The following is a 22976-nucleotide window of genomic DNA, read 5'->3' as shown; positions in this document are numbered from 1 at the left end:
TGGTCCAGTCTGACCGGCTCACAAATTTTGGAACGATATCAAAATCCTTATATCCACTATGGAATGCCCAAATATTGTAATTGCTGGTGACTTTAATCAATGGTTAGACCCATTCACAGACAGGCTCTCATCTAACAAATTTCAACCTGATAAGACTCATAAATGTTTCCAACCTGCCATTGCCTCACGTCCCCTTTATGATGTATGGAAAACATGTAATCCTGACACCCTTGAATATACCTTTTTTTCTAATGTTCATCATACCCGTTCTAGGATAGACTATATTATGGTTAGTAAGTCACTCCTTCCCTCACTTAAAAAATCTGATATTGGGTCTATTTTTCTGTCTGACCATGCCCCTGTCCATGCGACCATTGATCTTACCCTAACTTCCTCCAAATTCAGTCGATGGAAATTCAATACATTTCTATTGTCTGATGCTGCTTTTGTTAAGGAAGCAACGTTTTTTATCAATGAGTTTTTTCTCCTTAATGACCCTTCTGACACCTCTAGTCCTAATAATTGGGACGCTTTCAAAGCTGCTTTTCGAGCATTTACTATTTCATATGTTTCGAAAAAGAAGAAAACTAATAGACTCAAATATGAAGACCAACTCAAGAATATTAAAATTCTTGAACATTCATATTTTTCCTCAAAATCCAAGGATGCTCTTCAGAGTCTAATCAAAGCAAAGTCTGAGTTAAATAAGATTGCTACGGTCGAAGCTTGTAACACCCTCTTAAAAATTAAATCCAAATATCATGGGGGCCAAAACAAAGCGGGTAAAATGGTGGCAAACTGTCTCAAAATCAAATCTGAACGTAAAACGATTGGTCCTATTTTTAATGATCAAACTAATAAATTAGTTTCCTCCGATGAGGATATTGCAGGTTTTTCATAATTATTATCACAACCTTTATACTGATGATACTCACCCATCGGATTCTAACCTTACGTCTTTCTTTGAAGGTCTCCCACCTCCGCCTTCACTTCCCGACGACTTTGCCCAATTAGAGAAAGACATTTCTCCTCAAGAAATTCTCCAGGCCATCTCTTCCCTCAAAAAATCTAAGGCTCCAGGTCCTGATGATTTGCCCATTGAGTTTTATTCTGCATTCCATACCATATTTGTGCCCCAATTACTTCAACTTTTTAATTCATTTATTTCATCTGCCAAAGCCTCTGGATCCGTCCTGGAAGCCCTCATTATCATTATTCCCAAACCAGACAAGGATCACTCCCAATGTAAAAATTATCACCCAATTTCCCTGATTAATTACGATTGTAAAATTTTTGCTAAAATTCTTGCTTCTCGTCTAGATGCCCTTATCCCTCTTTTGAATAAAACTGATTAGGTTGGCTTTGTAAAAGGTAGATTGGCCTCTGATAATGCCCGTATGTTTACTAACATTATTTCACATAGGAAATCCATTAAATCTCCCCTTGCAGTAGCCCTGTCCTTGGATGCAGAGAAAGCCTTCGATCGAATCAACTGGCAATTTATGTTTCGGTCCTTGCAATGGTTTGGTTTTGGTCCCTTCTTTATTTCCTTAGTTAAACTCCTTTACTCCTCTCCTCGTGCTAGTATTTTTGTCAACAACCAGTTTTCTAGATTTTTTTCTTTGTCCAGGGGCACGAGACAGGGCTGTCCTCTTTCCCCATTACTGTTTATCTTATGTCTCGAGCCTTTTTTGGAACGCATCCGAAATAACCCCAATGTCCATGGTTTCAAACTAGCATCTGTTGAATCGAAAATCTCTGCATATGCAGATGACATCCTAGTCTATATGGCTGACCCAGTCTCGTCTTTACCACATTTCATGGATGAAGTTCGTTTATATTCTTCCATCTCTGGGTACAAACTCAATCTATCCAAAACAGAAGTCCTACCCCTAAATTCCATTTGTTACCAATACATGTTTGATTCCACAGACTTCGCTTGGTGCCCTTCCAAAATAAAATACCTTGGCATTTGGTTTTCCACCTCTCTTGCTGACACACTTAAGTTCACCTTTGATTCCCTTGTCAAGAAACTCCAGTCCCTTCTCCAAAGATGGTCTCCCTTATTTTTCTCCTGGTGGGGTAGACTGGACACTATTAAAATGATGATTACACCGCATATCCTTTATACTGTATCTATGCTCCCCATAAAAATCCCTCACTCATATTTTGCTCGTTTGAATTCTATTTGTTCCAAATTTTTGTGGAGTGATAAACACCCCCGGATTACTTTGCAAACACCCATCCGTCCTAAAAATGAAGGTGGTGTCCGTTTCCCCAACTTCAAATTATATAACTCTGCTTTTGTTATAAAACAATCCTTCTCTTTAGCATATGATTTTTTTACTTCACCGGTACCCCGATGGGTGGTGTTTGAACGCTCCTTGTTGAAAGACTTTTCCTTTCAGCATGCTGTCTTCATGTCTAATTGTTCCTTTTTGTCCAAACATCCAGTTCTGAAATATTCTAAGTCGCTGTTGCTTGACACTTTTTCCAAAGACTTATCTCCCCTTCAATGCTTCTTATCGACCACTGTGTGGTATAATAAGTTTCTCAAATATAAGGGCAAGTCTTTCTATTACAAATACTGGAAAGAAAAGGGTATTTCATTTGCACATCAATTCCTTTTTAATAATTCTATTCTCCCTTTTCATGAGTTGCAAAATACTTCAACACAACTGCCTATTTCGTGTTTACAGGAGTATACCATCATAACTAATGCTATTCGCTCTCACTTAACATTCCTATCACCGCCCGATGTGTTACCCTCCTTCTCCCCCCTGTCCCCACTTTACCCTTTGTTCTCCCTATAACAACCAAAAGCTGCCCTTGTATATAAATTATTGGTTTCCAATGTTTCTGACCGCCCTAAGTCCTTTGTGGAGACTGCCTTGGAAGCTGATTTGAATATCTTGATACCAGTTGATGTTTGGGATCGTTTATGGTCCAAAATATTTAAAGTTTCTATGGCTGCACGCATTACTCAATCTCTTTTTTTCATTTATCATAGAGCTGTTTTTACACCTGTAAGTATTTCCAAGTTTTCACCCTCTTCACCCTCTGTATGCTGGTATTGCTCTTCTGAAACAGGTACACTTAAGCATCAACTGTTTGAATGCCCCTCTGTTTTCTCATTTTGGAAATCTATCTGGGATATATGCATGCGTATGTTTCAATGTTCTACTCCATTCTGGTTTGAAAATGTATTTTTAGGTTCTTTATCAGATGATATAGATATGATCTCATCTAATGCTAGATTACTTGATTTGTTCATTGCTATTGCATTTAAAGTGATTTTATCTTGTTGGAAAGATAACTCCAAAATTTCTGTTATAACTTGGTGGAATTTCATATGTGACAAGCATAGGATCTCTGTTGCTTCTTCTTCTTCTGTCCCTTTAAAAATCAAATCCGATCTCCTATGGCTCCCCTTTGTTACTTACCTCTCTTCTACTCATCCCACGTGAGCTCATGACCTGTTCTTATATTCGCATATTCCCCACTTTCACCTGGCTTCTTTCATTCCCGTTCCATCTTCTTTCTCTATCTTTCCCCCCTTCCCCACCTCCTCCTTTTTTCTTTTTCTCTCTCTCTTCTCTTCTTCTTTTCTATACTTTTCTTTCTTCCCCTCTTTCGTTATTCTGGATTTTCATTAACTATATTGCCTCATGTTTTAACTTATCTTATTCGCTTACATTATTGTATGGCTTTATTTGTGTTTTTTGTTAAAACTTAATAAAAATCTCTTAAACTGAAAAAAACCATAACCTGCAATGGATGAGGCTGGTATCACCCCCTCCAACCCCCCCATTGTTTTCTTGTTGGTGACCCTCAGCCAGAAATGGGAACAGTGCTTTTGTGTGTGAAATGTTCCCCTGCACCTGACTTTCAGTTTCCTCACTGCTTTCTCTTGATGCAGAAAATACATATTTCATAGCGAAGATATGAACCCCCTGAGTGTGAGGCACAAGAGTAGATGGGCTGCGAGGAGACCTACAGTGAAGTAAAGTGCGTTGTAACTTAAACCCTGCCAGTCCACCCCCGCTGCTTGCCGTCCTTTTTCTCCGGCCGTGGGCGACAATCTGAGGGATAGCCCCGGGCGCCAGAAGCTCTAGCTACACCACTGAATGCAACTTCCACTCACAGCATTCTCTCTGTTGATTAAATCCCGTTCTGTAGGGGGCTACGTACATCTAAAAGGTATACATGAAAACTTGCCTCTCACATTGTTCAGTTGACCATCCCTGAAGACAGAATGTGCTAAATTTCAGGGGCGGCTCCTCTACTAAGGAGGAGTAGCGTTGCCTCACTGCTTTTTTGCAGTGAAACACAGAGAAAATAAATGATAATAACTTGTGTTAGTATCATTTTATTTTCTCCTACTTCCACCCACAGCTTTGCGTGAGGGGGTGGGGGCAAGGGAGGAGTAGTAGCATCCTCCTAAAGTGCGCAATGCCTGCTTGGGCGGCCCTCTCGGGCCACCCAAAACAGTCTTGTGCACTTTGCATGTTCTCCATGCGGGCTGCATTACAGCCTACTTGGAGAGCATGTCCAGGCCTCCAGTCAGCGTCTGAGACCCGAAACACGGTGCTCAGACCAATAACAACACTGCTGAGGCAGCGTTTAGATTGTCTGACTGGAAGCCTGGGTATAATTCCTGTGGCCGAACGAGGGAAAGACTCCGGAGGAGAGACGCGGCGAGGAAGTGGCGAAAAGATTAGTTTTTATTTATTTCTTTTTTTTAATAGACGCTTGCCCTGCATCCTCCCCCTCCCACTTCCTCTCCCCTAACTCCTGCTTTCTCCCCCGCCTCACCACTTCCATGCCGGCCACCACTGCTAAATTTAGTGAAATATGCTGGGACAGATGGGGGAAAATTCACTTTGTTGTTACTATAATGCATTGGAAGTGGGATGAATAATATAAATGTTTATTCCAGCGACCTGTCTCTTTCAGATTCTATCATCATTGAAAAATTACTGTTAGCTTGTCTTGGACTTTTGAAAAGCCAGGCATGTTTTACAATGTAAATTATATAATAATGGATACAGATAAGTTATGAAGTGTCCCTACCTCTAAGCAAGATTTGTAAAACAAGGTTTGGATGAACCATTAACTTTGTTGTATGAAGTGGCCCAGGCTCATTTCTTAGGGTAGCCATTATTTTGCTATATTATACCCAAAACAACAACTGCTCCTTTCCAGCCACCCTACATGCAGCAGCCTGCCTAGTCTCAAATGCTAAAAAATCAGACCATTTCACTCTGATCTTAAAACAACTACACTGGACTTCCCTATAGGCATGCGTTAACTTTAAGATTACCTGCCTACCTCACAAGGCCTTCCAGGCTGTTGTTGCTTCCTCCTTTCAGGGTCGGATTGGGAAGGCGGGCAGTCGGGCATTGGGCGATGGGCCGGTGCCTCATGGTCATCCGTTGCCAGTGCCTGACTACAGCCCCCTTCCTCGTGTGTCCGGCCCAGAAGCAGTGTCATTGCCCCGCTGGACCATCACTTTCAGGCCATAGTGGGTGTGGCAAGCGTGGGAGTATGCAGGGACCGCTCAGAGGGGGCAAGTCTCACATAAGCCCCCCTGGAGTAGCAGGATCAGCTGTGTGCTTTTCTTGACCCCCCTCCCCGGCCAGGTTATACCCAGGGCCACTGGAATTAAGCGATTGTGCGGCTAGACCAATTTTCGCATATTTATAGAATCGCCACATTTGTAACATAATCCTTCATCTGCAGAATATATGGATATTAACAACAAAAATTTGTTTCTAGCTCAAACGGTTCAAAAGTTACTAAAATGCAGCGACACTTGTTGCTGCCAGTGGAATGCCCTTTGAAAAGCTGGACTGGTCACCTTTCTGTTGCTTATTAGTATATTTCAGTGCTAAACAGATGATTATGAGGTGCAACCAATACCCAGGCAGTGTTCAGAAGTTTAAAAATGCTGAAATAAAGAAGCAATACCAATATAAAATGTGCTGCATTATGCTGCATAATTTTCCTATTTTTATGACATAATTTACTTAACCCTACTGCATATTTGGCACTCTCCTGCCACATAATTCCAGTGGCCCTGGTTATACCCTAAGTCTATTATGGTATGGAGAGGTGGTTAGTAAGAGAAGTGGCCTCGTTAGGGGCCAGTTGTTGTCACCTCGTTCCAAGTGATTTTTAGGAGTTGATGAAGGAGTAGGGTCCCCCTGTGAGGTCACCTTTCCCAAAGGGAAAAGAAAACATAGGATATAGGGTTATGGTCTTGGAGCTGCTGACGTTTGAACTGGGGAAGTACTTCCGAGTTCTGCCGCCAGCTCAACATCTAGTGATTCTGGGCAAACCACTTAATCTACCATAATTAAAAATGAATTTGATTTTGTGCTATGTAGCTGGTTCTCATAGTAATTCCTCCAATGCCTTCAGGACAAGTTCACGCTATATATAGCTACAAAAATATACTAACTATTTGGGAATGTGGGCCTCTTTTTATGGGGGTGCCCGGGCCTAATTGTGATCCTAATCTGACCCTGCCTCCTTCATAACAAATTTCACACCTCCATAAGCGAAAGAGTGAAAAGGATACAAAACATCCTCCTATTTGAGATTCTGTCATGTTTCCCTCGCAATCTCACCCCACCAAAGGAAAAATTCAACAAAATGCAGCAGTCCCGGCCTCACTGTGCCACTGGATTCAAGATAGCCTGGCTGATGAGGGGTGATGCCCTGAAACCGTACCCAGGATGCTTGTTTCCGGTCCAGGGAAGACCTGGCTTGGCAGTTCGGGTTGGACTGTACCCATGAGTAGGAGGGTCAAGACTGATTTGCATACGGCTGAGTCTAAACTGGGGTGACATGGTGAGCAAAAAAACGATAGATTTAACAGCGATCTCTTGACTTGGGGTGAATGTTTGATTTGCTCTGCATTCTTTCCGTCATCGGGGTGTCTTTTGCTTTCTCGTGCAGTCCTTTTTGACGCCTCAAAATCCTTCGCTCATATTCATTAGCTTGACCTGCAGCCCTTATTGCTTTACCTAATACCTAAGGGTGGCTTATGTGTTCCTATATGCTCCACCGTGCACCAAATCCGTTGGGGCGACTTGAACATCTCATCCCCGTTCTGTGATGATGTAATATTTCCTGTGTAAAATAACCACCGTATTATTAGTAACAAGTCAAATGTCCCACTCCTCGTTGACAGTCACCAGGTGCATTTAATTCAATTACCTTCACGTGCACCGATTGAAGGCTTTATACAAAGCTTGAAAGCCTTCCCATAATGCCTTTTTCATTGGTTACTCTGCTCCTGAGGCCTCGCTGCTTCTGCTCTCTGCTTTTATGGAATTCTCCCTAATTTTGCTCTTTCTACCAACTTTGTTCCCGGTTTGTTCCGAGCTCTTCGTTGCCTGTTTGTTGAACTGAAGCCAACGGATTGGCTGTATGTTCAAAGCCCGACCTACGCCATCACAGATATTTGAGAACTCGGGTGAGGGAGATATTGTTCGTTTCTGTTGCACCAGATTATACTCTAATATTTCTTTATCTCCGCAGGGCCTGGGATGCTTGCTTCCTTACTAAACTGCCTGTCTTCTGATTGATAGCGGCGCCAAGGCTCACATACCAGTCGGCCTGCTCACTGTACCGGAGCGGTGTTCCATCAGCGCATGCAGCTCCAAAAGTAACGGCTCCCCCATTTGGCTCTCCGCCGCAGTTTTTAGGTGTATAAAACTCTCTTTCTCTTTTTCATTTTTTGCAGGGTTATATAGCGCGAACTCAGCCAGAATGTATTGGAGCGCTTTACAGAGCCCCACTTATGTTAATCAAGGATACATTCATTTTTGGTAGGCACAGGGAGATTAAGTAATTTGCACAGAAACTCAGGATGTTGAGCCAAAAGTTCCCCAGTTCCAAAGTCGGCAGCTCTGACTGTTATGCCACACCCCTTCTCCAAGCGAACCCTCAATATGCCTATTGCCTTCCTGCTCTGTTATTGGCCACTGCTGTCTGTGCCACTATTGTGTTTCGTCGTCGACCCTCGCTGCGTTGTTCTCCCTGAAAAGCACTCCCCGCCCTGATTATGAACTCACACCATCGAGGTTCACCGTTATCTCTCTTTTGCTTTGTGTTTTATTATATAGTTACCACTGTCCTCTGCTAGGTTACATGTGTGGTTGTCTCTGTAAAGGGCTCCTTTACCTCAATTGCAATACATGCCAGCAAATAAATATGCATTTCAATTTGTATAGACAGGCATGATATTTAGAAAAAAAACTATAGATTTCCCACCTATGTGTCACTTTTGTGGTGCTGTGGCACTCTACATGCGGCAGGGTTGAGTATGTGAATCCCTTCAGCGTGGAGGAAGGATCCACTAAGCAATTTGGGGACGTTCTCCAAAACAAGGGGCGAAATCCTAAACAAGTGTGCAGAAAGCATACTGTGAGTGACAGATGTGTTTTATGAGGAGGTAACAATAAACATATTTCCATACATTCAAGCATCCAACATGCACAGCTCCTGCTCTACCCCTAATCTGTAGTTGTGCTTTCGGTGTGTTATTGTGTTGTGTAAGAAGAGCTGTATTCTAGTGTGTCTGTCTGAGTGAGGGTGTGGACGTGTGGTTCTGTAGAATGATGTCATCATGAGAGTTGTGTGCACCCCATCAGTTACTGGCAGTTGGAAACAGAGGCTTGAGTGAGGGAATACCTGCTCTGGTGCCCAAGTACCATCGTATCTTGTTGTCTGTTGCTAGAATAAAGAAGCTACGTTCACACCACAGCAAGGAAGCCATTATTCACAGTTCAATAAACCATCAGTTTATTATAGTGTACAGACACCACTCACTGGAAGGGGTAACAAAAACAATAAGGACTTCTTTTCCATGGAGGTTATTTACATGTTATTAACCCAGCCATAGAACTCTTAACCTGGTAGTAGGGCCAGGCAGGAGCAGAACACCTAAGAGGGGAAAACCATAGTTTTTTTTGTTAAACATATTTGTATTTGCATTTTTCCATAGTTCAGCGAGGATTTGAGGAAATAATTTGCTGTCCACAGTGAGGTTGCAACAAGTCACATCTTGGCATGGCTTGTCAGCAGGTAGCCAAGGCTAGCAGTGGCTCTCTAAGGAGTGCTTGCAAACCCGGCCAATGGTGGCATTAGGCCTACCCATACCCTGTCATATTTCTACCTGCACAAACTTTGCAGAGTCAGTACTGGAGATAAGAGGCCGCAGTTTCTTATTATAGTTTTTTTTATTCACCACTAATCACCATCACTGCCTGCAGGCGGCATATTGATAAAATTGTTCACAGATACTGTTGTACGCAAACGCATAACTGTTCTTGTGAGGGTGGAAAACGCAGCCCAGGCTTCTTTGGCTACCAATTACTGTGATTGGATTGCCAAGCAGGACATATTGGGGTGCAAGTACCATTGCTGCTTTGCGTCTACCCCTGATTTCTCCTTCTTTCTTCCACTGGGTGTCTGCCGACAGGCATTCCAAGGCCCACCGGTCCGTTATCCTTCCCCTTAGTCTCTAAGCCTATCCATAGGGGAATCTTGATGGCAGATATTGATGCTTCCTTCGCAGGACTCTTCCAGTTTACTTTTTTTGTTGTTGCAGTTTTACATAGCAGGAACTCGACCGGAAGGGACCAGAGCGCATTTGAGACCTCCCTCCCCCGACTCGCACCTGGACCCCCAGCATCAAGGTCAGCAGCTCTAGCCATTAAGCCACATCTCCTCCTTGGTAGCACAGAGACTGAGACAATGTCCGACGTACTCCTCTTGGGCGTTAGTGGGTGTGACAACTTTCGCCAGCTCGATGTATAGAAATTGTAGCCCTCCTTGAACCTTTGCATCCTCATCTCCAGGCTAGCTGCTAGCCCCTATGGCTACTATTGGCCAATTCAAAAGGGACTTGCTAATGCCGTCTGGCCTTCTTCAAGGTAAACCACACTTGTGGGCTTTGCTTCCCACCTCATTCCTTGAGGAGGGAAAAGAGACCATGATGTCTGGCATCCTTTGTGTTCTACAGTAGGCTGGGGCCTGGGCCCTCCTGCGGGTTTAGCCTCCTAATGGTCAGCTGCATCAGCGCAGCCTGCATTCTTTTTAGGTCTTGCCTGAGCCGGCGCATGCGCTGCTCTGCGAGACATTTAGTAATTGGGTTTTTAAAAGTGCTACCACATGCTTTTGCTGGCCTCAAGCTAGCGGTTACGCACGTGTGCACGCGCGCAGCCGCCATCTGGCTTTTTGTCATGGGTCATTAAGCCTCCCACTACCCCCTACCTTCTCCCCCTCCCTCCCTCTCACTTCCCCCTCCCTTCTTTCCCTCCCTCCTTGTCTGTCACCGGGCTGAATTTTTGCATCCCACACACTCCGTCGCTGCTTCAACTCCTCCCCCACCCTTTCATCTCACTTCTCCTCCCACCAGTCCATGCCCGCTGTTGGGGACAGGAGGAGGACGGTAGGCGCTGGGCGCCACACTTGATTTTGTCAGGGTATTCCCAGGAAGCGTGTTATGCGTGTGTACATTAGTTAAAGTGCACTTTTTTTTCTTTAGATTACCTCGCCCCGAGTTTGGAATGTTGTTTGATGGCTTTCAGATGCAGACCCCTCCCATGGCTTTTTGCGGCTGCACCTCACTTAAATCACTTTTTTTAAATGCAGCATACGCGCAATAAGAGGCTCTTACCAAAATGTTGTTATTCCACCCGTTTTATTGAAGGGTGTACTATTTTACACAGTGTAACATTGGTCTGTGTAAGGGCTCTGATACCGTGCAGCCCTTGTAATTCAATTTGGTACCTTCTGGGTTTCCTCTAGAATGCCTTATGCTAATTGAGTGATATCAGTCCTACATACACAGTGTTTGGCGGCTGATGGAATTTCACCCCGGCAGGAAGGGCAGGGAAGTATGCGTGGAGAGCTCTGAGGAGAGGGCATGACTCCACACTAGGCATGCCTCTCAGCAGCTTTTGGTGTGTAGATACATGTTATTAATTTATCTTTGTCTTGCTACAAGGCTAACTGGATTGTTAAGAGCATGCTCATTTTGTGTCGCTGTGCAGGCTCCCTTTAATACTATGGCGGAATTGCTTGTTGTTATTTTCTGTAAGTCGTGTTCTAGCCCGCAGTACATATCTCCTAATACCCAACTTACAGAAAATAACAACAAGCAATTCCGCCATGGTAATAATTCAAAACGGGTGTTACTTCGCCTTCCCCCTTCCCGCTTTGTTTTGTCTTTCCTCCTTTTTGCTTCACCTAACCCTCCTTGCCCATGGTGTGTGGGTAGCATTTTGGAAACAGTAGGTTTAACTCTTGAATGGTTAGGTTGTTTCTGCATCCTCTATAAGTACGTTCATTCTGTGAGGTTTGGGTGAAAATTTGTTACCCTTGCTTGCCCCTCTCTTGTGTCACACCTCTACAGCTGTTGACTTGACTGCCTCTTCCTGTCAGGAGTGACACAGGGAGAAAAACAAACAACGCACCTTCCAACATACAATATCGCCAACTATAACACCTTGGGTGCTTGAGAAGATCCTCTCCTGTGCTGGGCCATAATGGAAATGGGTGTGGTCATGACAAGCTCAGCTCGTCATGAGCACACAAGAGGTATACCTCATGACGAGCTGAGCTTGCCATGAGCATCGGAGGGGTTATATGTGTCTTTTGTGTAATGTAACTGGTGCTCATGTAAAGCGCTTCAATACCTTCCAGATGAGTTCACGCTATAAAAGTGCAAAAAACAAAAACTCAACCTCCTTCCTGTTGCCTCTGTCCCCACTGTTGTATTCTAATGTAAATGATGCAATAACTTCTTCCCCTTTTGCAGGTAGGAGGATTGTGGGTCCTCATTGTAGAGAAACCATTTCAGAGGTAGTTGCAAAGGTGTACTCAAAATAGGACTGCAAGTCATGCAGCTTTAGAAAGTGTCTCTGGTAATTGGTAGATACAAACCTGGCAAAAAAGTGTGGCCCTTTCTTCTGTCATTGGCGCTTGTTAGACCTGACATCAATGGTGTGAGTCTACCTTCCATTTTTGACGGATTGCCTCCTCTTTTTTTACCTGTTTTTGCTGGTTGTATGTTTTGGGCCCTGTGCCACTGCTAATCAGTGCCACAGTGCAAGTGCTCCCTATGTTAAATTGATATACTGATTGGATTCCATGATTGGCTTTTTTGATCTACTGTCAGCCCCTAGTACAGTGCACCATGTGTGCCCAGGGCTTGTAGAGCAAATGCTGCTGGTGGGCTTGCAGCACTGGTTGTGCCACCCACATAAGCAGCTTGTAAAGTGTGTCTCAGACCTGCCATTGCAAGGCCTGTGTGTAGTCTGTGACTACCATGTCGACTTGGCCAAGTGCACCCACTTGCCAGTCTCTAAACCTTCCCTTTGCTTCATATTAGACACCCCTATGGTAGGCCCAAGGGCAGGGTGCATTGTAAGTATAAGGTATGACACGCTCTGATGTGTGTAGCATGTTCTAGTAGTGAATTACAGCCATTTTCGTTTTTCACTATTGAAGGCTACCTGTTCTCATAAATTAGAATGGGCAGTGAAGATTGTTACATCCCTACAATCCTAACTGACTCAGGGAACACGGTAGAAATTCGAGTTTAGTATGTCTGAACTCAGAATAATAAAATACATCTTTTAGCAAAGTTTATTTTAATATTCTGTGTTTGCAAATACCACTTTTAGAAAGCAGGTATTTGCTTGCCTAACCATTTGAGCCCGCCTCTGCTGACTTGTGTATTCCTTGTCTCGGTTTGTGTGTGACAGGGCTGGGGAAATTCCAGGAGACAGCCCAGTGGTGAATAGGGAGATATACCTCCAGATGGGAGGGGGAGCGTGCACCTGGGACCTGAATAGGGCTGGGCCTTCCCTCCACAATGCTGGCTCCACCCCCTGTAGCTTGTCTGATGTTTCTGCCCTGCACAGTGAAATGAGAAGGGGAATCCTGTCAACAGAGTGCTCCACAGCTGCATCTTCCCTCCCCTGTGCTGGCTCCACCTCCTGTGGGGCTTCTGATGCTTCTGCCCTGCACAGTGAAAGGAAGAGAAGAGTCATGTAAACACAGTGCTCAGGAACTGGTTTGAACTAGGCAGAGGCCTCTCTGCCTTCAGAGAACAAAGGATTTTGGGGTATAAATATTGGGACCCAGTCCCACAGACTTTAGATCACTTCTGGAACAAGAAACCTTTCTGCCAAGGAGAAGAACCAAGGAAGCTGCAGGAGTTTGGACTGCCCCTCTGCCAGTGTGCTGTTTGCTAGGTTGGCCTGCAGTGGGTACTTCATTGCCAAGGGAAAGGAGAAGGAACTTTGTACGGACTTTCATCTACAGAATATTCTCCAAGGGCTTGAACTGTGCTTGCCTCCTGCTGAAGTCTCAGGGCCAAAAGACTTCACCTCCAGCTCCCTCCTGAATTTCCTTGCTGGGAATTCTGACTCCAGTCACTTGCGTGCCGCTGGGAGCTGGAAGTGCGACGCATCGAGAAGAAACGTGTCGCCGCCGCAGCTGAAATCATCGCAACGCCGGAGAAGCGAGAGTTTGTCGCATCTCCCTGGAAGCGCGTGTTCATCGAAGCTGTCTGCTGTCCCATCGCCGGAGAAGCACGACGCATCGAGAGAGCTGTCATCGCATTGCCGGAGAAGCGCATCGCAGGGCCTGTCGCGGCTCCAAAGTACAGAGTCGTCGCAAGGCTGCCAGGGCGTCATTGCATCTTCATCGTATCGCCGCATCAAGGGTGCCATCTTCTCGCATCGCAACTGGATCATCGCATCGGCATCGCATCGCGGCGCCATCTTGCGCACCGCAACAGGTCGAGAATCTACGCATCACCTCCGCACCGGTAAGGCTCAAGACGAGTCGCCTACTCTGCGCAAGCATTGAGGAAGGACGCAACCGTTCCCCCGGGTCAGGGAACCGACGCATCTCCCCTTCTGCGATCCATTTGTTTATCTTGCGTGCCGCATCTAAGAACTTTGTTGAGAACTTTGTCGCATTTACCAACAACTTGAACTAAGAGACTTTTATCATCTTTTAAGTAACCTTTAGTATAGTACTGTGGATTTTTGTCGTTTGTGGTCTTGTGTTTAAGTCTACATAAAGAATACCTATTTTTATAAAACCTGTGTTGTGTCCATCTGTAGTGCTATCACTGTAGTACTGTGTATATTCACAAATGCTTAACACACTGCCTCTGAGATAAGCCTGTCTGCTCGTGCCAAGCTACCAAGGGGGTGAGCAGGGGTTAATAAGGAGAGTAATCCCCTTGTCCTGACTTAGAAGTAAGGGTCCCTATTTGGACAAAGGTGATAACCATTGCCAACTAGAGACCCCCAGATCTAACATTGGTGGCAGCGGTGGGATTTGGACTTTGCATTTGTGTTTCATATACAGTAATTGGTGTACACTACTAGTGAGTGCAGACCAAACGCGACCACATACTTTTTTTTGGATAGAATCCTTTTTCCTTGGAACTGTTATTTTTTTCTAAAGACTCCCAATTCTTACTACCATGAGTAAACCAGCATCTGTCGCATCTATGGATCTTGATTTTGAGGAAGAGAGGTTGGAAACCTACACTGTGAAACAGCTCAAGTATCTCTGCGGGAAATTGAAAGTTGCTACACCAGGCATTTCTAAAAAGGAAGACTACCAGAAGGCGCTGAGGGCCTGGGTAGAAGCCAGAAATATCCCCGATCTTGTTGTGGAGCCTGTTGGGGATGCAGATGGGCAAATTGATGGGCAAGAATTTCCAGCCAGGGGAGGGGTGCCGTCCCCACCTGGCAGCAGCATCTCTTCCAAAGACCTGTCCCCCAGACAACTGGAAGACAGGAGAGAAATAGAGCACTGAAGCTGGAGTTGGCTAAGCTTAAGAATGGAGGGTCAGAGGGAAGCAGAGAATAACAGGTTGTCTTTGGAAAGAGAGAGAATGAGAATAGAGCATGAGAGAATGTTGAGGGAGTTAGAGATCAAGACCAAGGGCTTAGAGATCAATTCCTCTGGTGGCAGCGCATCATCCGTGCCTTCAAAAGGCAGGGTACATAATCCCTAGGATGTCATCAAAGATTTTCACAAAGCTGAAGATATTGGTCAGTGGTTTGCAGCCTATGAGATAGCAATGTTGGCCCACCGGGTCCCTGAGAAGGATTGGGGAGCGGGATTGTGGGGCCGCTTTGTCACTGAAGGTAGGGACACATTGTTAGACCTGCCCAAAGAGCATAGGATGTCTTATAACCACATGAAGGAAGCACTGATGACAAGGTATGTGTTAACCACAGAGCTCTATAGACAGAGGTTCAGGAATTGTAAGAAACTGGAGGGAACCACTTGGGTAGAATATGTGTCTTTCTTTTGCAGAGCCATGGATGGTTGGGTGAGGGGTAGCAATGTTGATAATTTTTCAGCTCTCTATGATTTGATTGCCAGGGGGCACTTATCTGCTAATTGTTTTCCAGAGCTACACCAGCACCTTGTTGATAGCAAGTTGACTAATCCTAGAAAGCTTGCTGAGGAGGCGGACCGCTGGGTCAGTACCAGGGTCCACAAGGGTCTTGTGGGAGACTCTGCCAAAGGTGGGCAGGGTCCCCAGCAGAAGAGTGGGGGGGACAAGGGTAAACAGAGGGAGCTCCAAAAAGGTCCCCAAAGTAATTCCCAAGGGAACCAGGGTAAGGGTTCCCAGCCTCCCTCTAAAAAGAAGTCAGGACCCCCAACAGGTAAACCTGTTCATAGGGGGCCTGTTACCTGCTTTCAGTGTAAGCAGGTGGGACACCGTTGGTATGATCCCCAGTGTCCTCAGAAAGGACAGTATGTGCCACCCCGTGCACCACCCCGTCATATGGCCAGTGTAGCCCTGGGTGGGGAGGAGATGGGTGCCCAAGGTGGGTGGGGTCCCGCAGAAATGTCCCTTGTCTCATTAGGAGATTTTGAGATGGTCCCTAAAACTCAGCTGCCTGATAACACAAAAAAATACAGGCAGTGGGTGACCATCAATGGCCATAGAGTGGAGGCTCTCAGAGACACAGGAGCAAGTGTGACAGCTGTCAAGTGTCACTTGGTCTCTGAGGAGCAGGTAGTCCCTCATGCATTCTTCCCAGTTGTTGCCGCTGACAACACAGAGAGCCATTGCAAGGTGGCTCAAGTTCTCTTTGAGTGGGGGGGGGGGGTTCTCTGGTACTCTTCAAGTAGCTGTGAGGCCGTCCATGCCTGTTGATTGTCTGTTAGGCAATGATTTCGAAAGCTCCCCTTGGGCTAAGGTGGAGAGGAAGGCACATTTGGAGATGTTGGGTCTGCCTGAGTGGGCATGTGTGACTACTCGGTCTATGGCAACTAAGGGTGTTCAAGAGACCTTGGAGCCTGAAAGTATGGCCCAGGGATCTGCCTTAAAGAGAAGAGGTCAGGAGCGTGGGAAACCAGCCCCTATTGTTCCCACAGTCCAGGAGGAGGCAGACCCTGAGGGGGATGCCCTGGAACCCACTGGTGAACAAGTTTCTGAACTGGGGAACCTACCTGAGCTGACCCATTGGCAGCAAGAAGGGGGTCCCTCCAGGGAGGAATTTTGTGAAGAGCAAAAGAAGTGCCCTTCTCTTGTGGTTTTGAGGCAACAGGCCACAAACCAGGCAGCAGGTGATCAGTCTGGATCACATTGGATCTACTGGGAGAATGGTCTCCTGTATAGCGAGGCTAAGGTTGCTGAGCCTGGGTCAGCCTGTGTGCTGGTGGTACCCCAACGCTTCAGAGCCTTCCTACTGGGTTTGGCTCATGATGTTCCATTAGCTGGTCATCTGGGGCAGAACAAGACCTTTGAAAGGCTTGTCTCCCACTTTTATTGACCCTAGATGAGAAAGAGTTCAGATACTCATGGTAGAAGTTGTCAAACTTGCCAGGCAAGTGGAAAAAATGGAAGGAGGCACAAGGCCCCTCTCCAACCTTTACCCGTAGTCAGTACCCCATTTGAACGGGTGGGCATTGACATTGTGGGGCCACTGGACCCCAAGACAGCCATGGGCAACAGGTTTATCCTGGTCTTGGTGGACCATGCTACCCGGTACCCAGAAGCCATTCCACTCAGGACAGTGACGGCCCCCATGGTGGGACGTGCACTGATGGGGATTTTCTCCTGTGTGGGGTTCCCCAGAGAGGTTGTGTCTGACCGGGGTACAAACTTCATTTCCAATTATATGAAGTCTCTGTGGAAGTAGTGTGGTGTTACCTACAAGTTCACCACTCCATACCACAAACAAGGTAATGGGCTGGTTGAAAGATTTAACCGGACCCTTAAGGGCATGATCATGGGTCTTGAAGAACCAATGAGGCATAAGTGGGACGTCCTCTTGCCATGCCTTCTGTTTGCCTACCGAGAGATGCCGCAGAAGTCTCTAGGGTTCAGCCCCTTTGAGCTTTTGTATGGTCACCCGGTAAGAGGACCTTTAAGTTTGGCAAAGGAAGGCTGGGAGAAATCTCCCAGGACACCTCCCCAGGATGTATATAGCTACATGCTGGCCTTCAGAAACCAAACCAGGCGTTTCAGGGATCTCGCTCAGGCGAATCAGGAAACCAGCCAGGAAGAGATGAAGCGGTGGTACGATCAGAATGCCACTCTGATTGAGCTTCCGCCTGGACAGAAAGTTTGGGTCATGGCCCCTGTGGAGCCTTTGTGCGCGCCAAGATAGGTGGACTGGTCCCTATGAGGTGGTGGAGCGCAAGAGTGATGTCACCTATCTGGTGAACTTGCGGTCTCCAAGGAACCCTTTGAGGGTCCTTCATGTTAACCGCCTGAAGCCCCACTTAGAAAGGTCCGAAGTGGGCATGCTCCTAGCGACAGATGATGGGATGGAGGAGGAGACCGAGCCTCTTCCTGACCTCCTGTCTGCAACCGAGCAAGATGGGTCAGTGGATGGTGTCAGCCTCTCTGCCACACTGACCCCTGATCAGCAGCAAGATTGTCGCCAACTGTTGGGGCAATTCTCTGATCTCTGAATGGAGAAGTGTGGCTCACTGGTTAGAGGAGGCAGACCTGGAAGCAGAGGTCAGCCCGGGACCAGGGTTAAATTCCCGGCTCGGCGGGGTCTTGAGTCCTAAAATGTCCATGGACTCGACAATTCTCGCTCCGGTGCCTACTCGATTCACGGGTTCACACTCTGCGACTCTGGGCAATAGCTTGCTTAATCTCCACAACGGCTCCTCGCGGCGGGATGCCTGGCTTTCACCTTGCGGATACCCTGCCGGGGTTATCTCACAGGGAATACCAGGACGGGTTCCCTAAGCAAGCGCTTAGAAACCGCTCGGTGATTTGCGCTATATAAATTCCTGTACATTTATTTTCCTTGGTTCCTGGTGTCACATATTGGTGCGTCGATGATGTGGACACTGGTGACAGTCCTCCTGTGAAGCACAAGGCTTACAGAGTGACTGACAACGTTAGGGCTTACATTAAGGAGGAAATCTCCAAGATGTTTGCTTTAGGGGTCATTGTGTCCTCCAACAGTCCTTGGGCCAGCCCAGTGGTCTTGGTCCCAAAGGCTGCCTCGCTGGGTGCCACACCTGAACTCCGGTTCTGTGTGGACTACAGAGGGCTCAATTCAGTCACCAGGACTGACGCACACCCCATCCTCAGAGCTGATGAGCTCATTGATCGGCTAGGAGCTGCACGATACCTCAGCACGTTTGATTTGAGGTCTGGGTACTGGCAGATCACCTTGACCGATGGGGCTAAGGAGAGGTCAGCATTCTCCAGACCAGATGGGCACTACCAATTTCGGGTTATGCCCTTTGGGATGAAGAATGCCCCTGCCACCTTTCAGAGGTTGGTCAACCAGGTGTTGGCTGGACTGGAGGATTTCAGTGCTGCCTACCTGGATGACATTGCAGTGTTCAGCTCCAGTTGGGAGGAACACTTGCAGCACCTCTGGGAAGTGTTGATGGCACTGCGCAAGGCAGGCTTCACGCTCAAAGCAAGTAAGTGTCAGATCGGGCAGGGCTCCGTTGTGTACTGGGGACACCAGGTAGGAAGCGGCCAGGTGCCGCCCCTACAACCCAAGATTGATACCATCCTGGCATGGGAACCCCCAAAGACTCAGACACAGGTGAGAGCCTTTTTAGGACTCACGGGGTACTACAGGAGGTTTGTCAAAGGTTTTGACAACATTGTTGCACCTTTGACTGAGCTGACTTCCAGGAAGCAGCCCAAGAGAGTGAACTGGACTGACACCTGTCAGAAAGCTTTTGATGCCCTGAAGACTGCCATGTGCACAGCACCCGTGCTTCAGGCACCCAACTTCTCAAAATAATTCATTGTACAGACAGACGCTTCAGAGCATGGTGTGGGGGCTGTTCTATCACAGAATACGGAAGAGGGCTTTGACCAACCTGTAGCCTTCATCAGTAGGAGGTTACTTCCCCGGGAACAGAGGTGGAGTGCAATTGAGCGTGAGGCATTTGCTGTGGTTTGGGCACTGAAGAAGTTGAGACCATAGTTGTTTGGGACTCACTTCCGGGTTCAGACCGACCACAGGCCCCTCAGATGGCTGATGCAGATGAGGGGTGAGAACCCAAAGTTGCTGAGGTGGTCCATCTCCCTACAGGGTATGGACTTTACGGTGTAACACCGCCCTGGTACAGAACACGCCAACGCTGATGGTCTGTCCAGATTTTTCCGCCTTAGTGAAGAGAACTCCCAAGAGGAAGGGTAGTTCTCCCCACATTTCAGCTGGAGGGGACACTTGTTAGACCTGACCTCATTGGCGGGAGTCTCCCTTCCATTTTTGACGGATTGCCTCCTCTGTTTTGACCTGTTTTTGCTGGTTGTATGTTTTGGGCCCTGTGCCACTGCTAATCAGTGCCACAGTGCAAGTGCTCCCTATGTTAAATTGATATACTGATTGGATTCCATAATTGGCTTATTTGATCTACTGTCAGCCCCTAGTGCAGTGCACCATGTGTACCCAGGGCTTGTAGAGCAAATGCTGTTGGTGGGCTTGCAGCACTGGTTGTGCCACCCACAAAGGCACCATGTAACGTGTGTCTCAGGCCTGCCATTGCAAGGCCTGTGTGTAGTCTGTGACTACCATGTCGACTTGGCCAAGTCCACCCATCTGCCAGTCTCTAAACCTTCCCGTTGCTTCATATTAGACACCCCTATGGTAGGCCCAAGGGCAGGGTGCGTTGTAAGTATAAGGTAGGACATGCTCTGGTGTGTGTAGCATGTTCTAGTAGTGAATTACAGCCAATTATGTTTTTCACTATTGAAGGTTACCTGTTCTCATAGATTAGAATGGGCAGTGAAGATTGTTACATCCCTACAATCCTAACTGACTCAGGGAACACGGTAGAAATTCGAGTTTAGTATGCTTGAACTCAGAATAATAAAATACATCTTTTAGTAAAGTTTATTTTAATATTCTGTGTTTGCAAATACCACTTTTAGAAAGCAGGTATTTGCTTGCCTAACCATTTGAGCCCGCCTCTGCTGACTTGTGTATTTATTGTCTGGGTTTGTGTGTGACAGGGCTGGGGAAATTCCAATAGACAGTCTGGGACAGCCCAGTGGTGAATAGGGAGATTTACCTCCAGATGGGAGGGGGAGAGTGCACCTGGGACCTGAATAGGGCTGGGCCTTCCCTCCACAATGCTGGCTCCACCCCCTGTGGCTTGTTTGATGTCTCTGCCCTGCACAGTGAAAGGAGAAGGGGAATCCTGTCAACAGAGTGCTCCAGAGCTGCATCTTCCCTCCCCTGTGCTGGCTCCACCTCCTGTGGGGAATCTGATGTTTCTGCCCTGTGCAGTGAAAGGAAGAGAAGAGTCATGTAAACACAGTGCTCAAGAACTGGTTTGAACTAGGCAGAGGCCTCTCTGCCTTCAGAGAACAAAGGATTTTGGGGTATAAATATTGGGACCCAGTCCCACAGACTTTAGATCACTTCTGGAACAAGAAACCTTTCCGCCAAGGAGAAGAACCAAGGAAGCTGCAGGAGTTTGGACTGCCCCTCTGCCAGTGTGCTGTTTGCTGGGGTGGCCTGCAGTGGTTACTTCATTGCCAAGGGAAAGGAGAAGGAACTTTGTAAGGACTTTCATCTACAGAATATTCTCCAAGGGCTTGAACTGTGCTTGCCTCCTGCTGAAGTCTCAGGGCCAAAAGACTTCATCTCCAGCTCCCTCCTGAATTTCCTTGCTGGGAATTCTGACTCCAGTCACTTGCGTGCCGCTGGGAGCTGGAAGCCGACTCATTGAGAAGAAGCGTGTCGCTGCCGCAGCTGAAATCATCGCAACGCCGGAGAAGCGAGAGTTCGTCGCATCTCCCTGGAAGCGTGTGTTTATCGAAGCTGTCTGCTGTCCCATCGCCGGAGAAGCGCAACGCATCGAGAGAGCTGTCATCGCATTGTCGCGGCCCCAAAGTACAGAGTCATCGCAAGGCTGCCAGGGCGTCATCGCATCGCCGCATCAAGGGCGCCATCTTCTCGCATCGCAACTGGATCATCGCATCGGCATCGCATCGCATCAAGGCGCCATCTTGCCCACCGCAACAGGTCGAGAATCTACGCATCACCTCCGCACCGGTAAGGCTTATGACGAGTCCCCTACTCTGCGCAAGCATTGAGGAAGGACGCAACCGTTCCCCCGGGTCACGGAACCGACGCATCTCCCCTTCTGCGAGCCTTTTGTTTATCTTGCGTGCCGCATTCAAGAACTTTGTTGAGAACTTTGTCGTATTTACCAACAACTGGAACTAAGAGACTTTTATCATCTTTTAATTAACCTTTAGTATAGTATTGTGGATTTTTGTCGTTTGTGGTCTTGTGTTTAAGTCTACATAAAGAATACCTATTTTTATAAAACCTGCGTTGTGTCCATCTGTAGTGCTATCACTGTATTACTGTGTATATTCACAAATGCTTAACACACTGTCTCTGAGATAAGCCTGTCTGCTCGTGCCAAGCTACCAAGGGAGTGAGCAGGGGTTATTAAGTAGAGTAATCCCCTTGTCCTGACTTAGAAGTAAGGGTCTCTATTTGGACAAAGGTGATAACCATTGCCAACTAGAGACCCCAAGATCTAACAGCGCTGTTATAGAAGCTCCACTGCTGACAGTCCTTAATTGTGGTGTATGTGAAGGGCGGTGTGAGTGGTAGGTGGGACAGCTGCATTTGTGGAATAAATTAACATGGGGGAGTTTCTTTAAAAATCTAAATTCCTTTATATCTGTAATCCTAATCTTAGCAGCAACAGGAGATCGCAGTGCTCGTTTCATTTCCAGCTGTGAGCAGTGTAATTGGAACAGTGTTTCTACTTGCCCGCCACTCATTTCTATAATTGGCCAGTTAGCCACTACATAATCGCTTTACAAAATAAAACAAGCATATAAAATGCAATAGGTCTCCCATTACTGGAAGTTTGAGCTATTGGTGTTGCATTATTATTAGCAACGCCAATATCTCAAACATTCATTAATGTGAGACCTTTTCAAGCACTGGCAAGGTCAATAGGTTTCGCATTTAGGACTTATTAGACTTGCCAACGGTTTTTAGCCATGCTGTGAAGCATCTATGAAACTGTGCAGCATGGCTACAGAAGAATTACAAAAAAGTCTATGACGTGGCCACTAGCGTCATTTCGTAGGCATGCACACCGTGATGCAGGCAATTTTTGTCTTTTTGTTTATAGATCTGATTGGTAACTAAAAATAAACAAGCATTGGCATAGCCAATAGGTCTTGCCTTTGGGACCTTTTAAGTGTTTAGCCATGCAACAGTTTATGTTGTTGCACCAAGGATATTGTGCTGCATTACTAAATACTTATAAGGTCCCCAAATTGAGACCTATTGGCTATGACAATGCTTGTTTGGCATCTAGCATTTGAGCAAGGGTACTGTCCAAACTGAGGTTGACAAGAAAACAGATTTGTCTCACATTGGGCAATCCGAAAACAAGATGAAAGAACAGATGTAGCAAACCAGCCTTTAAAAATGAGG

At 46.5% G+C, this 22976-nt stretch overlaps 1 protein-coding gene across 1 annotated transcript in view; it reads right to left on the bottom strand.

Annotated features, from left to right (window-relative positions):
- The window catches only part of LY86 (lymphocyte antigen 86), a 156265-nt gene that overhangs the window by 6113 nt on the left and 127176 nt on the right, over positions 1 to 22976 (bottom strand). The window lies entirely within an intron of this gene.

The sequence above is a fragment of the Lissotriton helveticus genome, chromosome 4_1 (genome assembly GCF_964261635.1).
Source record: "Lissotriton helveticus chromosome 4_1, aLisHel1.1, whole genome shotgun sequence".
In the NCBI taxonomy this organism is placed as follows: Eukaryota; Metazoa; Chordata; class Amphibia; order Caudata; family Salamandridae; genus Lissotriton; species Lissotriton helveticus.
This window is presented reverse-complemented; position numbering and strand designations above follow the sequence as displayed.